We start from the raw sequence: 13008 nt of genomic DNA, 5'->3' as shown, positions 1-13008 counted from the left end.
ATTTTGTTGACCATCCATTCGCTCCTGGTGCTGTTTACCAGCTCTCCGACAGTGATTGGTTGAGAATCATTTGTTCCTACGGCACACTCAGCTCTGCACTGAGGGATCGTATCCCAGACAGAGGCCAATGAATTCTCCCAGCTCACTCTCTCACTCACACACACACCTGCTGTCTGAATTGAATTTATTGTCCTGTGTACCGAGATACAGTGAAAAGCTTTTGTCGCGTGAGCAATACAGGCAGATCACAGAGTTAAGGAGCATAGATGAGTAAATAATAGGTAAACAGCAGCAAAAACACAGGTCCAGGCGAATGTTAAGGGTTTGCGAGCCCATTCAGTGTTCTACCAACAGTAGGGTAGAAACTGTTCCTAAACCAGCTGGTGTGTGTGTGTGTGTGTGTTCAGGCTTCTGTAGCTTCTCCCCCGATGGTAGAGGTTGGAGAAAAACATCGCCAGGGTGGGATGGTGCTTTGAGAATGCTGGCGGCCTTTTCCCTGACCGCGGGCCTGGTAGATGGATTCTATCGATGGGAGGTTGGCCTTTGTGATTGTCCGGGCCGAGTTCACCCCCTCTCTCTGTAACCGTCTCCGATCTGGAATGGGTACACAGTTGCCGTACCAGGTCGCGATACATCCAGACAGAACGCTCTCGATGGCACACCTATAAAAGTTGGCGAGGGTATTCGCTGTTGGCATCGTGCCTTCAAATGCCAGCTTGTGGAGGCTGGCAGTGCGAGAGATTAGCCTGCAGCCTGTGGGAATTCCAGGCAGCAAAGGCATGGGTGAAGGCTTCAGCTGTCGATAAGCCGGAGCAACGTTACAGAGGTGGTAACGGGCATTTCATTGTCACGTATATACAGAGGAACCTTAATTATCTGGTACTCCATTATCGAATTTTGGATTAGCTGGGAAAATGGCAAAGTCCCAAGGCTTGGCAAAACAGTCTTATCCAGCATTTGGTTATCCGATATTGATTAACCGAAAGCAATACTCCCCGGCTGTGTCTCTCAGATAATCGAGGTTCCTGTGTATACTCAAATACAGGAGTATGGTGAAAAATGCAGACTGTCGCCACTCATGTACAGGAGTACAGTCAAAAATGTATAATGTTGCCACACACGACACCAGCAGCAAGGTACCCAGTTACAATTAGAGTCGTAGAGATGGACAGCACGGAAACAGACCGTTCGGTCCAACCCGTCCATGCTGACCCAGATATCCCAACCCAATCTAGTCCCACCTGCCAGCACCTGGCCCATATCCTCCAAACCCTTCCTATTCATATACCATCCAAATGCCTCTTAAATGTTGTCATTGTACCAGCCTCCACCACTTCCTCTGGCAACTCATTCCATACACGTACCACCCTCTGTGTGAAAAAGTTGCCCCTTAAGTCTCTTTTATATCTTTCCCTCTCACCCTAAACCTATGCCCTCTAGTTCTGGACACCCCCACCCAGGGAAAAGACTTTGTCTATTTATTCCATCCATGACCCCCCCCCATGATTTTATAAACCTCTATAAGGTCACCCTCAGCCTCCGACGCTCCAGGGAAAACAGCTCCAGTCTAATCAGCCTCTCCCTGTAGCTCAGATCCTCAAACCCTGGCAACATCCTTGTCAATCTTTTCTGAACCCTTTCAAGTTTCACAACATCATTCCGATAGGAAGGAGACCAGAATTGCATGCAATATTCCAACAGTGGCCTAACCAATGTCCTGTACAGCCGCAACATGACCTCCCAACTCCTGTACTCAATACTCTGACCAATAAAGGAAAGCATACCAAACGCCTTCTTCACTATCCTATCGACCTGCGACTTCCACTTTCAAGGAGCTATGAACCTGCTCTCCAAGGTCTCTTTGTTCAGCAACACTCCCCAGGACCTTACCATTAAGTGTATAAGTCCTGCTAAGATTTGCTTTCCCAAAATGCAGCACCTCACATTTATCTGAATTAAACTCCATCTGCCACTTCTCAGCCCATTGGCCCATCTGGTCCAGATCCTGTTGTAATCTGAGGTAACCCTTTTTGCTGTCCACTACACCTCCGATTTTGGGGTCGTCTGCAAACTTACTAACTGTACCTCTTATGCTCACATCCTAATCATTTATATAAATGATGAAAAGTAGTGGACCCAACACCGATCCTTGTGGCACCCCACTGGTCACAGGCCTCCAGTCTGAAAAACAACCCTCCACCACCACCCTCTGTCTTCTACCTTTGAGCCAGTTCTGTATCCAAGTGGCTAGTTCTCCCTGTATTCCATGAGATCGAACCTTGCTAACCAGTCTCCCATGGGGAACCTTGTCGAACGCCTTACTGAAGTACAGCTTTTGAAAGTTCTAGCCTAATACCGTCAGAATTAGCCTTCCTCCAATTTAGAACATCAACTTTTAGATCTAGTCTAACCTTTTCCATCACTATTTTAAATCTAATAGAGTTATAGTCGCTGGCTCCAAAGTGCTCCCCACTGACACCTCAGTCACCTGCCCTGCCTTATTTCCCAAGAGGAGGTCAAGTTTTGCACCTTCTCTAGTAGGTACATCCACATACTGAATCAGAAAATTGTCTTGTACACACTTAAGAAATTCCTCTCCATCTAAACCTTTAACACTATGGCAGCCCAGTCGATGTTTGGAAAGTTAAAATCCCCTACCATAACTACCCTATTATTCTTACAGATAGCTGAGATCTCCTCACAAGTTTGTTTCTCAATTTCCCTCTGACTATTGGGGGGTCTATAATACAATCCCAATAAGGTGATCACCCCTTTCTTATTTCTCAATTCCACCCAAATAACTTCCCTGGATGTATTCCGGAATATCTCTCCTCAGCACAGCTGTAACACTATCCCTTATCAAAAATACCATTCCCCGTCCTCTCTTGCCTCCCTTTCTGTCCTTCCTGTAGCATTTGTATCCTGAACATTAAGCTGCCAGTCCTGCCCATCCCTGAGCCATGTTTCCGTAATTGCTATGATATCCCAGTCCCATGTTCCTAACCATGCCCTGAGTTCATCTGCCTTCCCTGTTAGGCCTCTTGCGTTGAAATAAATGCAGTTTAATTTATTAGTCCTACCTTGTCCCTGCCTGCCCTGACTGTTTGACTCAGTTCTGTTCTCAGCTGTACCCATCTCAGATTGATCTCTTTCCTCACTATCTCCCTGGGTCCCACCCCCCACCCCCCACCTTACTAGTTTAAATCCTCCGAGCAGTTTGAGCAAATTTCCCTGCCAGTATGTTATTCCCCTTCCAATTGAGGTGCAATCCGTCCTTCTTGTCCAGGTCACTTCTACCCCAGAAGAGATTCCAATGATCCAAAAATGTGAATCTTTCTCCCATACACCAGCTCCTCAGCCATGCATTCATCTGCTCTATCCTCCTATTCCTGCCCTCATTAGCTCGGAGCACTGGGAGTTATCCAGATATTACTACCCTTGAGGACCTCCTTTTTAAATTTCTGCCTAACTCTCTGTAATCTCCCTTCAGAATCTCAACCTTTTCCCTTCCTATGTCGTTGGTTCCAATGTGGACAATGACCTCCTGCTGGCCCCTCTCCCCCGTGAGAACATTCTGCACCCTCTCTGAGACATCCTTGATCCTGGCACCAGGGAAACAACACACCATTCTGCTTTTCCTCTGCTGGCCACAGAAGCGTCTGTCCGTGCCTCGGACTAGAGAGTCCCCGAACACAGTCAAGAGCGTGGTGCTGGAAAAGCATCCGAGGAGCAGGAGAATCAACGCTTCGGGCAAAAGCCCTTCATCAGGAATCACGAAACCCGACCTACACCTCATTGCATTCGAGCCAGTCTCAATACCAGAAACTTGGCTGTTAGTGCGACACTCCCCTGAGAGGCCATCACATTTTTCAAAACTTGTTTGAAATGGGATAGCCACAGAAGACTCCTGCACTACCTTCCTATCCCCTTAGCTTTCCTGGAGGTCATTCATCTATGTGACTTTTCCCTCTTCCTGTAACCGCCATCCCCTCACATCCCCTAGCTCTTGTACATTCGTCATCGTTGCTCCAACCGATCCATGCCAACCCAAAGACACTTCCTGCAGACATAATCCTCAGTGACGCGGAACTCTCCACAACTCCTACATCTGGCACAGAAGATCACAATCACTCTGCTAAAGGCTATTTTACTCCTTCACAGATCCAGAAAATAGTACCGTCCCAAAAACGCTGGAAACCAGTGCTCCAGGCTAACGTCACACTTAGGGTTTTAACATTTAACCAGGAGACGGATCTCAGTAAAACATACGATCCACTCTACTCACTAACTGCAGAGCTACAGCAAAGTGACACATTAAAAACGATGCACTTACCTGTGCCTGTGCTGTGAGCTGTCCCGCACCGGTTCCCCCAGGGGCAGCTGGGAATTTTGCATGTCATTTTTCCTGGACGCACTCCCAGTGACACTTGAACTCAAACACCAAAGGCAGGAACTGTGCAGATGCACTGCTGTGTTCATGGTTTCGTTCTCTCTCTCCTTCGCTGCCTTTTGTCCGTCCTCCTCGTTGTAAAAATGCCGTTGTTTCGATCTTTTTCCCCTCCGACCACTACGAAAATCGAGGTGGAGAAATGCAGGGGGAAAAGAAAAGCTAAAAATTCGACACAATGGTTCCTCACAGTATAAGCTAGGAAAATAAAGTTAAAATGGAAAAAAGGCAGTAAATACACCCAGAGCAAGGAGTCAGTAAAGACTGTCCCAGCAAGATTCAGCTTATGTAGAGGAGCTGGAGAATGTTGGAGCCCAGTTTTTGGAGCCAAGAGATTTGGGAATGAATGGAGACGCGGACTTGACTCAAAGGTAAGCCAGGATCAAACTGAGTGACAGAACAGAACAAATGCCCTCACGTGTTTCAAAATTCCCAGCCGCGCACCATGCGGTCAGATCTCCCTTCTGGTAACTCAGTTCATGTTCACTCCCCCACTGCTTGGAGGGGGAATGGCCAGAGCGGAAGGGACAAGCAAAGTGCTTTCACCCCCCCCCCCCTCGAGTACCCCTGTGACTCTCCCCTGTTTAACCCTCCCACCGCCAAGAGGGGGCAGTGACTATACCCCTCCCCCAGTAGGAGGCAGTAAATATACCCCATCTCCAGCAGGGGGCAGTATATATAACCCATCACCAGCAGGGGGCAGTATATATACCCCATCACCAGCAGGGGGCAGTATATATACCCCATCTCCAGCAGGGGCAGTATATATACCCCATCTCCAGCAGGGGGCAGTATATATACCCCATCTCCAGTAAGAGGCAGTATATATACCCCATCTCCAGCAGGGGGCAGTATATATACCCCATCTCCAGCAGGGGGCAGTGTATATACCCCATCACCAGCAGGGGGCAGTATATATACCCCATCTCCAGTAGGAGGCAGTATATATACCCCATCTCCAGTAGGGGGCAGTATATATACCCCATCTCAGTAGGAGGCAGTGTATATACCCCATCACCAGCAGGGGGCAGTATATATACCCCATCTCCAGTAGGAGGCAGTGTATATACCCCATCACCAGCAGGGGGCAATATATATACCCCTCCCCCAGTAGGAGGCAGTAAATATACCCCATCTCCAGCAGGGGCAGTATATACACCCCATCTCCAGCAGGGGGCAGTATATATACCCCATCTCCAGTAGGAGGCAGTAAATATACCCCATCTCCAGCAGGGGGCAGTATATACACCCCATCTCCAGTGGGAGGCAGTATATATACCCCATCTCCAGCAGGGGGCAGTATATATACCCCATCTCCAGCAGGAGGCAGTATATACACCCCATCTCCAGTAGGAGGCAGTGTATATACCCCATCTCCAGTAGGAGGCAGTGTATATACCCCATCTCCAGCAGGGGGCAGTATATACACCCCATCTCCAGTAGGAGGCAGTGTATATACCCCATCTCCAGTAGGAGGCAGTATATATACCCCTCCCCCAGTAGGAGGCAGTAAATATACCCCATCTCCAGCAGGGGGCAGTATATACATCCCATCTCCAGCAGGGGGCAGTATATATACCCCATCTCCAGTAGGAGGCAGTAAATATACCCCATCTCCAGCAGGGGGCAGTATATATACCCCATCTCCAGCAGGGGGCAGTATATACACCCCATCTCCAGTAGGAGGCAGTATATATAACCCCATCTCCAGTAGGAGGCAGTGTATATACCCCATCTCCAGCAGGGGGCAGTATATATACCCCTCCCCCAGTAGGAGGCAGTAAATATACCCCATCTCCAGCAGGGGGCAGTATATACATCCCATCTCCAGCAGGGGGCAGTATATATACCCCATCTCCAGTAGGAGGCAGTATATATACCCCATCTCCAGCAGGAGGCAGTATATATACCCCATCTCCAGTAGGAGGCAGTAAATATACCCCATCTCCAGCAGGGGGCAGTATATATACCCCATCTCCAGCAGGGGGCAGTATATACACCCATCTCCAGTAGGAGGCAGTATATATACCCCATCTCCAGTAGGAGGCAGTGTATATACCCCATCACCAGCAGGGGGCAGTATATATACCCCTCCCCCAGTAGGAGGCAGTAAATATACCCCATCTCCAGCAGGGGGCAGTATATACACCCCATCTCCAGTAGGAGGCAGTATATATACCCCATCTCCAGCAGGGGCAATATATACACCCCCATCTCCAGTAGCAGGCAGTATATACCCCATCTCCAGCAGGGGGCAGTATATACCCCATCTCCAGCAGGGCAGTATACACCCCATCTCCAGTGGAGCAGTAAATATACCCATCTCCAGCAGGGAGCAGTATATATACCCCATCTCCAGCAGGGGGCAGTATATATACCCCATCACCAGCAGGGGGGGCAGTATATATACCCCATCTCCAGTAGGAGGCAGTAAATATACCCCATCTCCAGCAGGGGGCAGTATATATACCCCATCTCCAGTAGGAGGCAGTATATATACCCCATCTCCAGTAGGAGGCAGTAAATATACCCCATCTCCAGCAGGGGGCAGTATATATACCCCATCTCCAGTAGGAGGCAGTAAATATACCCCATCTCCAGCAGGGGGCAGTATATATACCCCATCTCCAGTAGGAGGCAGTATATGTACGCCATCTCCAGTAGGAGGCAGTGTATATACCCCATCTCCAGCAGGGGGCAGTATATATACCCCATCTCCAGCAGGGGGCAGTATATATACCCCATCTCCAGCAGGGGGCAGTATATATACCCCATCTCCAGCAGGGGGCAGTATATATACCCCATCTCCAGTAGGAGGCAGTAAATATACCCCATCTCCAGTAGGGGGCAGTATATATACCCCATCTCCAGCAGGGGGCAGAATATATACCCATCTCCAGTAGGAGGCAGTAAATATACCCCATCTCCAGCAGGGGGCAGTATATATACCCCATCTCCAGTAGGAGGCAGTAAATATACCCCATCTCCAGCAGGGGGCAGTATATATACCCCATCTCAGCAGGGGGCAGAATATATACCCCATCTCCAGCAGGGGGCAGTATATATACCCCATCTCCAGCAGGGGGCAGAATATATACCCCATCTCCAGCAGGGGCAGTATATTTACACCTCCTCAAGCAGTGGGCAGTAAAAATACCCCTCCTCCAGCAGCATGTAATGAACCATCCCCTCCATCAGGTGGTAAATACCTTCCAGCAGGGGACAGTAAAATACCCCACCAGCAGAGAGTCAGAAAATACCCCCCCCCCAGAAGGGGGTCAGTAAATACCCCTTTCAGCAAATACTCCTAGCAGGGGGTCAGTAAATACCCCCTAGCAGGGGGTCAGTAAATACCCCTCCAGCAGGGAGTCAGTGAATACCCCCCAGATGGGGGTCAGTGAATACCCGTCCAGCAGGGGGTCAGTCAATACCCCTCCAGCAGTAGGTCAATAAATACCCTCCTAGCAGGGGGTCAGTCAATAGCCCTCCAGCATGGAGTCAGTAAATAGCCCCCTACAGAAGAGGGTCAGTAAATACCCTCCAGGAAGGGGTCAGTAAATACCCCCCAGCAGGAGTCCGTAAATATCCCCCCTCCAGCAGCGGGTCAGTAGATAACCCCCTCCAGAAGGGGGTCAGTAAATACCCCCCCAGCAGAGAGTCAGTAAATATCCCCCCTCCAGTAGCGGGTCAGTAGATACCCCCCTCCAGAAGGGGTCAGTAAATACCCCCCCAGCAGGGGGTCAGTAAATACCTCCCCCAGAAGGGGGTCAGTAAATACCTCCCCCAGAAGGGCAGTCAGTACAAACCCCTCCAGAAAGGGGTCAGTAAACACCCCCAGAATGGGGTCAGTAAATGCCCCGAGTAGGTGGCAGTAAATACCCCCTCCAGAAGGGGGTCAGTAAACACCAACAGAAGGGGGTCAGTAAATGCCCCCAGAAGGGGGTCAGTAAATATCTCCAGAAGGGGTCAGTAAATATCTCCAGAAGGGGGTCAGTAAATAGTCCCAGAAGGGTGTAAGTAAACACCCCCAGTAGGGGGTGGTAAATACCCCTGAAGGGGGTCAGTAAATACCCCAGTAAGGGGTGGTAAATACCACTAGAAGGCGATCAGTAAATACCCCAGCAGGGGCAATAAATACCCCAGTAGGGGGTCAGTAAACACCCCCAATAGGGGGTGATAAATACCCCAGGAGTGGGTCAGTAAACACCCCAGTATGGGGTGATAAATACCCCCAGAAGGGGGTCAGTAAATACCCCCATTAGGGGGTCAGTAAATACACCCAGTAGGGGGCAGTAAATACCCCCAGAAGGGGGCAGTAAATACTCACAGTAGGGGGTCAGTAAATACACCCAGTAGGGGGCAGTAAATACCCCCAGTAGGGGTCAGTAAAACCCCCAGTAGGGGGCAGTAAATACCCCCATTAGGGGGTCAGTAAATACCCACAGTAGGGGTCAGTAAATACACCCAGTAGGGGCAGTAAATACCCCCAGTAGGGGGCAGTAAATACCCCCAGTAGGGGGTCAGTAAATACACCCAGTAGGGGCAGTAAATACCCCCAGTAGGGGGCAGTAAATACCCCAGAAGGGGGTCAGTAAATACACCCAGTAGGGGGCAGTAAATACCCCCAGTAGGGGTCAGTAAATACCCCCAGCAGGGGCAATAAATACCCCCAGTAGGGGTCAGTAAATACCCCCAGTATGGGGTGATAAATACCCCCAGTAGGGGGTCAGTAAATACCCCCAGTATGGGGTGATAAATACCCCCAGAAGGGGGCAATAAACACCCTCAGTAGGGGGCAGTAAATACCCCCAGTAGGGGGCAGTAAATACCCCCAGCAGGGGCAATAAATACCCCCAGTAGGGGTCAGTAAATACCCCCAGTAGGGGGCAATAAACACCCTCAGTAGGGGGCAGTAAATACCCCAGTAGGGGGCAGTAAATACCCCCAGTAGGGGGCAATAAACACCCTCAGTAGGGGCAGTAAATACCCCCAGTAGGGGGCAGTAAATACCCCCAGTAGGGGGGCAGTAAATACCCCAGTAGGGGGCAATAAACACCCTCAGTAGGGGGCAGTAAATACCCCAGTAGGGGCAGTAAATACCCCCAGTAGGGGGCAATAAACACCCTCAGTAGGGGGCAGTAAATACCCCCAGTAGGGGGTCAGTAAATACCCCCAGTAGGGGGCAATAAACACCCTCAGTAGGGGCAGTAAATACCCCCAGTAGGGGCAGTAAATACCCCCAGTAGGGGGCAATAAACACCCCCAGTAGGGGGCAGTAAATACCCCCCAGGATGATGTAACACCTCCTTCCCTCCAGCAGGGGACGGAAGTGTTGCTCCACTAATCTGTGATGAAGCCTCCCCTTGGCCGGGAGGGGCAGTAAGGATACCAATGTAATACACCCTCCCCTCCAGTAGGGAGCAGTAAACGCCGCGGCTGCAGGCTGTAAACAAACCGCCCCTTCCGGCGGAGTGGATGAAAGACTCGGGACAACCAGACTGTCGTAAAACCTCCCATCCAGCAGGGGCAGTAAGGAGCTACAACCGTGTGGGTGGGTCAGAACCGGCTCTTCATCCCAAATGGTCAGGACACCTGACACACCCCGCCACCGATGGTCGATGGAGCGACGAGGTAAAACATCCATTGGTGGGAGCTGCCGTCTGTCATTAACGTCACGCGCAATGCCTGACATTGAATGGTCAAGACAGGAAGGCGGCGGCACACTATTGGACGAGATGACAAACGATCGGGCGAGTGACACGCGTCCCGCCCATTCACTGCCCACTCCGACTCAGACCCCACCCACATGGGACAGAGCCAGGCGCCGATTGGTGGACGGGGCTGTCACTCCGGGCGGATGGGGCGGCACGCAGTGGAACAGTGGGGGGGGGGTGGGAAGCTGTTTCCGGTTCCGGTGGCGGCCGGCCGCGGCGGGGATGAGGCGGGTGACGCTGTTTGTCAACGGGAGTCACCGGGACGGCAAGGTGAGGAGGGGCCGAGCGGCCGCGGGGTCATACTGCACTGCCCCCCCCCTCCCCCTCCCCGACCCCCCCCTCCCCCCTCCGCCTGACCCCCCCTCCCCCCTCCGCCTGACCCCCGACCCCCTCCGCCTGACCCCCCCCTCCCCCTGACCCCCCCGACCCCCTCCCCCCCTCCCCCCCCTCCCCCCCCCCTCCCCCCTCCGCCTGACCCCCCCCTCCCCCCTCCGCCTGACCCCCCCTCCCCCCTCCGCCTGACCCCTCCCTCCCCCTGACCCCCCCGACCCCCCTCCCCCCTCCCCCCCCTCCCCCCCCCCCTCCCCCCTCCGCCTGACCCCCCCCTCCCCCCTCCGCCTGACCCCTCCCTCCCCCTGACCCCCCCGACCCCCTCCCCCCCCTCCCCCCCCCCTCCCCCCCCCTCCGCCTGACCCCCCCCTCTCCCCCCTCCCCCCCTGAACCCCCCTCCCCCCTCCGCCTGACCCCCCCCTTCCCCCTCCCCCCTCTCCCCCCTCCCCCCTCCCCCCTCCCCCCTCCCCCCCTCTCCCCCTCCGCCTGACCCTCCCCCCCCCTCCCCCTGACCCCCCCCCTCTCCCCCCTCCCCCCCTCCGCCTGACCCCCCCTCCCCCTGACCCCCCCCTCTCCCTCCGCCTGACCCCCCCTCCCCCCCCTCCCCCCCCTCCCCCCCCCTCCGCCTGACCCTCCCCCCCCTCCCCCTGACCCCCCCCCTCTCCCCCTCCCCCCCTCCGCCTGACCCCCCTCCCCTGACCCCCCCCTCTCCCCTCCCCCTGACCCCCCCTCCGCCTGACCCCCCCTCCCCCCTCCCCCTGACCCCCCCCTCTCCCTCCCCCTGACCCCCCCCTCCGCCTGACCCCCCCTCCCCCCCCTCCCCCTGAACCCCCCCTCCCCCTCGCCTGACCCCCCCCTCCCCCTCCCTCCCCTCCCCCCTCCGCCTGACCCCCCCTTCCCCCTCCCCCCCTCCCCCCTCCGCCTGACCCCCCCTCCGCCTGACCTCCCCCCTCCGCCTGACCCCCCCCCCCCCCGCCTGACCCCCCCTCCGCCTGACCCCCCCCCTCCCCCCTCCGCCTGACCCCCCCTCTCCCCCCTCCGCCTGACCCCCCCCTTCCCCCTCCGCCTGACCCCCCCTTCCCCCCTCCGCCTGACCCCCCCTCCGCCTGAACCCCCCCCTTCCCCCTCCGCCTGACTCCCCCCTCCGCCTGACCCCCCCCTTCCCCCCTCCGCCTGACCCCCCCTTCCCCCCTCCCCCTGACCCCCCCCTTCCCCCCTCCCCCTGACCCCCCCCTTCCCCCCTCCGCCTGACCCCCCCCTTCCCCCCTCCGCCTGAACCCCCCCTTCCCCCCTCCCCCTGACCCCCCCCCTTCCCCCCTCCCCCTGACCCCCCCCCTTCCCCCCTCCGCCTGACCCCCCTTCCCCCCTCCGCCTGACCCCCCCCTTCCCCCCTCCGCCTGACCCCCCCCTTCCCCCCTCCGCCTGACCCCCCCCCTTCCCCCTGCGCCTGACCCCCCCCTTCCCCCCTCCCCCTGACCCCCCCCCTCCCCCCTCCGCCCTCCGCCTGACCCCCCCCTTCCCCCCTCCGCCTGACCCCCCCCCTCCCCCCTCCGCCTGACCCCCCCCTTCCCCCCTCCGCCTGACCCCCCCCTCCCCCCTCCGCCTGAACCCCCCCCTTCCCCCCTCCGCCTGACTCCCCCCCTCCGCCTGACTCCCCCTCCGCCTGACTCCCCCCTCCGCCTGACTCCCCCCTCCGCCTGACTCCCCCCTCCGCCTGACCCCCCCTTCCCCCCTCCCCCTGACCCCCCCCTTCCCCCCTCCCCCTGACCCCCCCCTTCCCCCTCCCCCTGACCCCCCCCTTCCCCCTCCGCCTGACCCCCCTTCCCCCCTCCGCCTGAACCCCCCCTTCCCCCCTCCCCCTGACCCCCCTTCCCCCCTCCGCCTGACCCCCCCCTTCCCCCCTCCGCCTGACCCCCCCCTTCCCCCCTCCGCCTGACCCCCCCCTTCCCCCCTCCGCCTGACCCCCCCTTCCCCCTGCGCCTGACCCCCCCCTTCCCCCCTCCCCCTGACCCCCCCTCCCCCTCCCCTGACCCCCCCTTCCCCTCCCCCTGACCCCCCCTCCCCCTCCCCCTGACCCCCCCCCTTCCCCCCTCCCCTGACCCCCCCCTTCCCCCCTCCCCCTGACCCCCCCCCTTCCCCCCTCCCCCTGACCCCCCCTTCCCCCTCCGCCTGACCCCCCCCCTTCCCCCCTCCGCCTGACCCCCCCCTTCCCCCCTCCCCCTGACCCCCCCCTTCCCCCCTCCGCCTGACCCCCCTTCCCCCCTCCGCCTGAACCCCCCCTCTCCCCTCCGGCTGACCCCCCCTCTCCCCCCTCCGCCTGACCCCCCCCTTCCCCCCTCCGCCTGACCCCCCCCCCTTCCCCCCTCGCCTGACCCCCCCCCCCCCCCCCGTCGACCCCCCCCTTCCCCCGTCTCTCTCTCTCACTGATGTGCTTTTCCTGCAGGTCGTTGCGGTGTATGGAGCTCTCTCCGACCTGTTGTCAGTTGCCAGCAATAAGCTCAGTATCAAGGCGTCGCA

Source organism: Chiloscyllium punctatum, chromosome 35, assembly GCF_047496795.1.
Source record: "Chiloscyllium punctatum isolate Juve2018m chromosome 35, sChiPun1.3, whole genome shotgun sequence".
NCBI classification, from domain to species: domain Eukaryota; kingdom Metazoa; phylum Chordata; class Chondrichthyes; order Orectolobiformes; family Hemiscylliidae; genus Chiloscyllium; species Chiloscyllium punctatum.
This window is presented reverse-complemented; position numbering follows the sequence as displayed.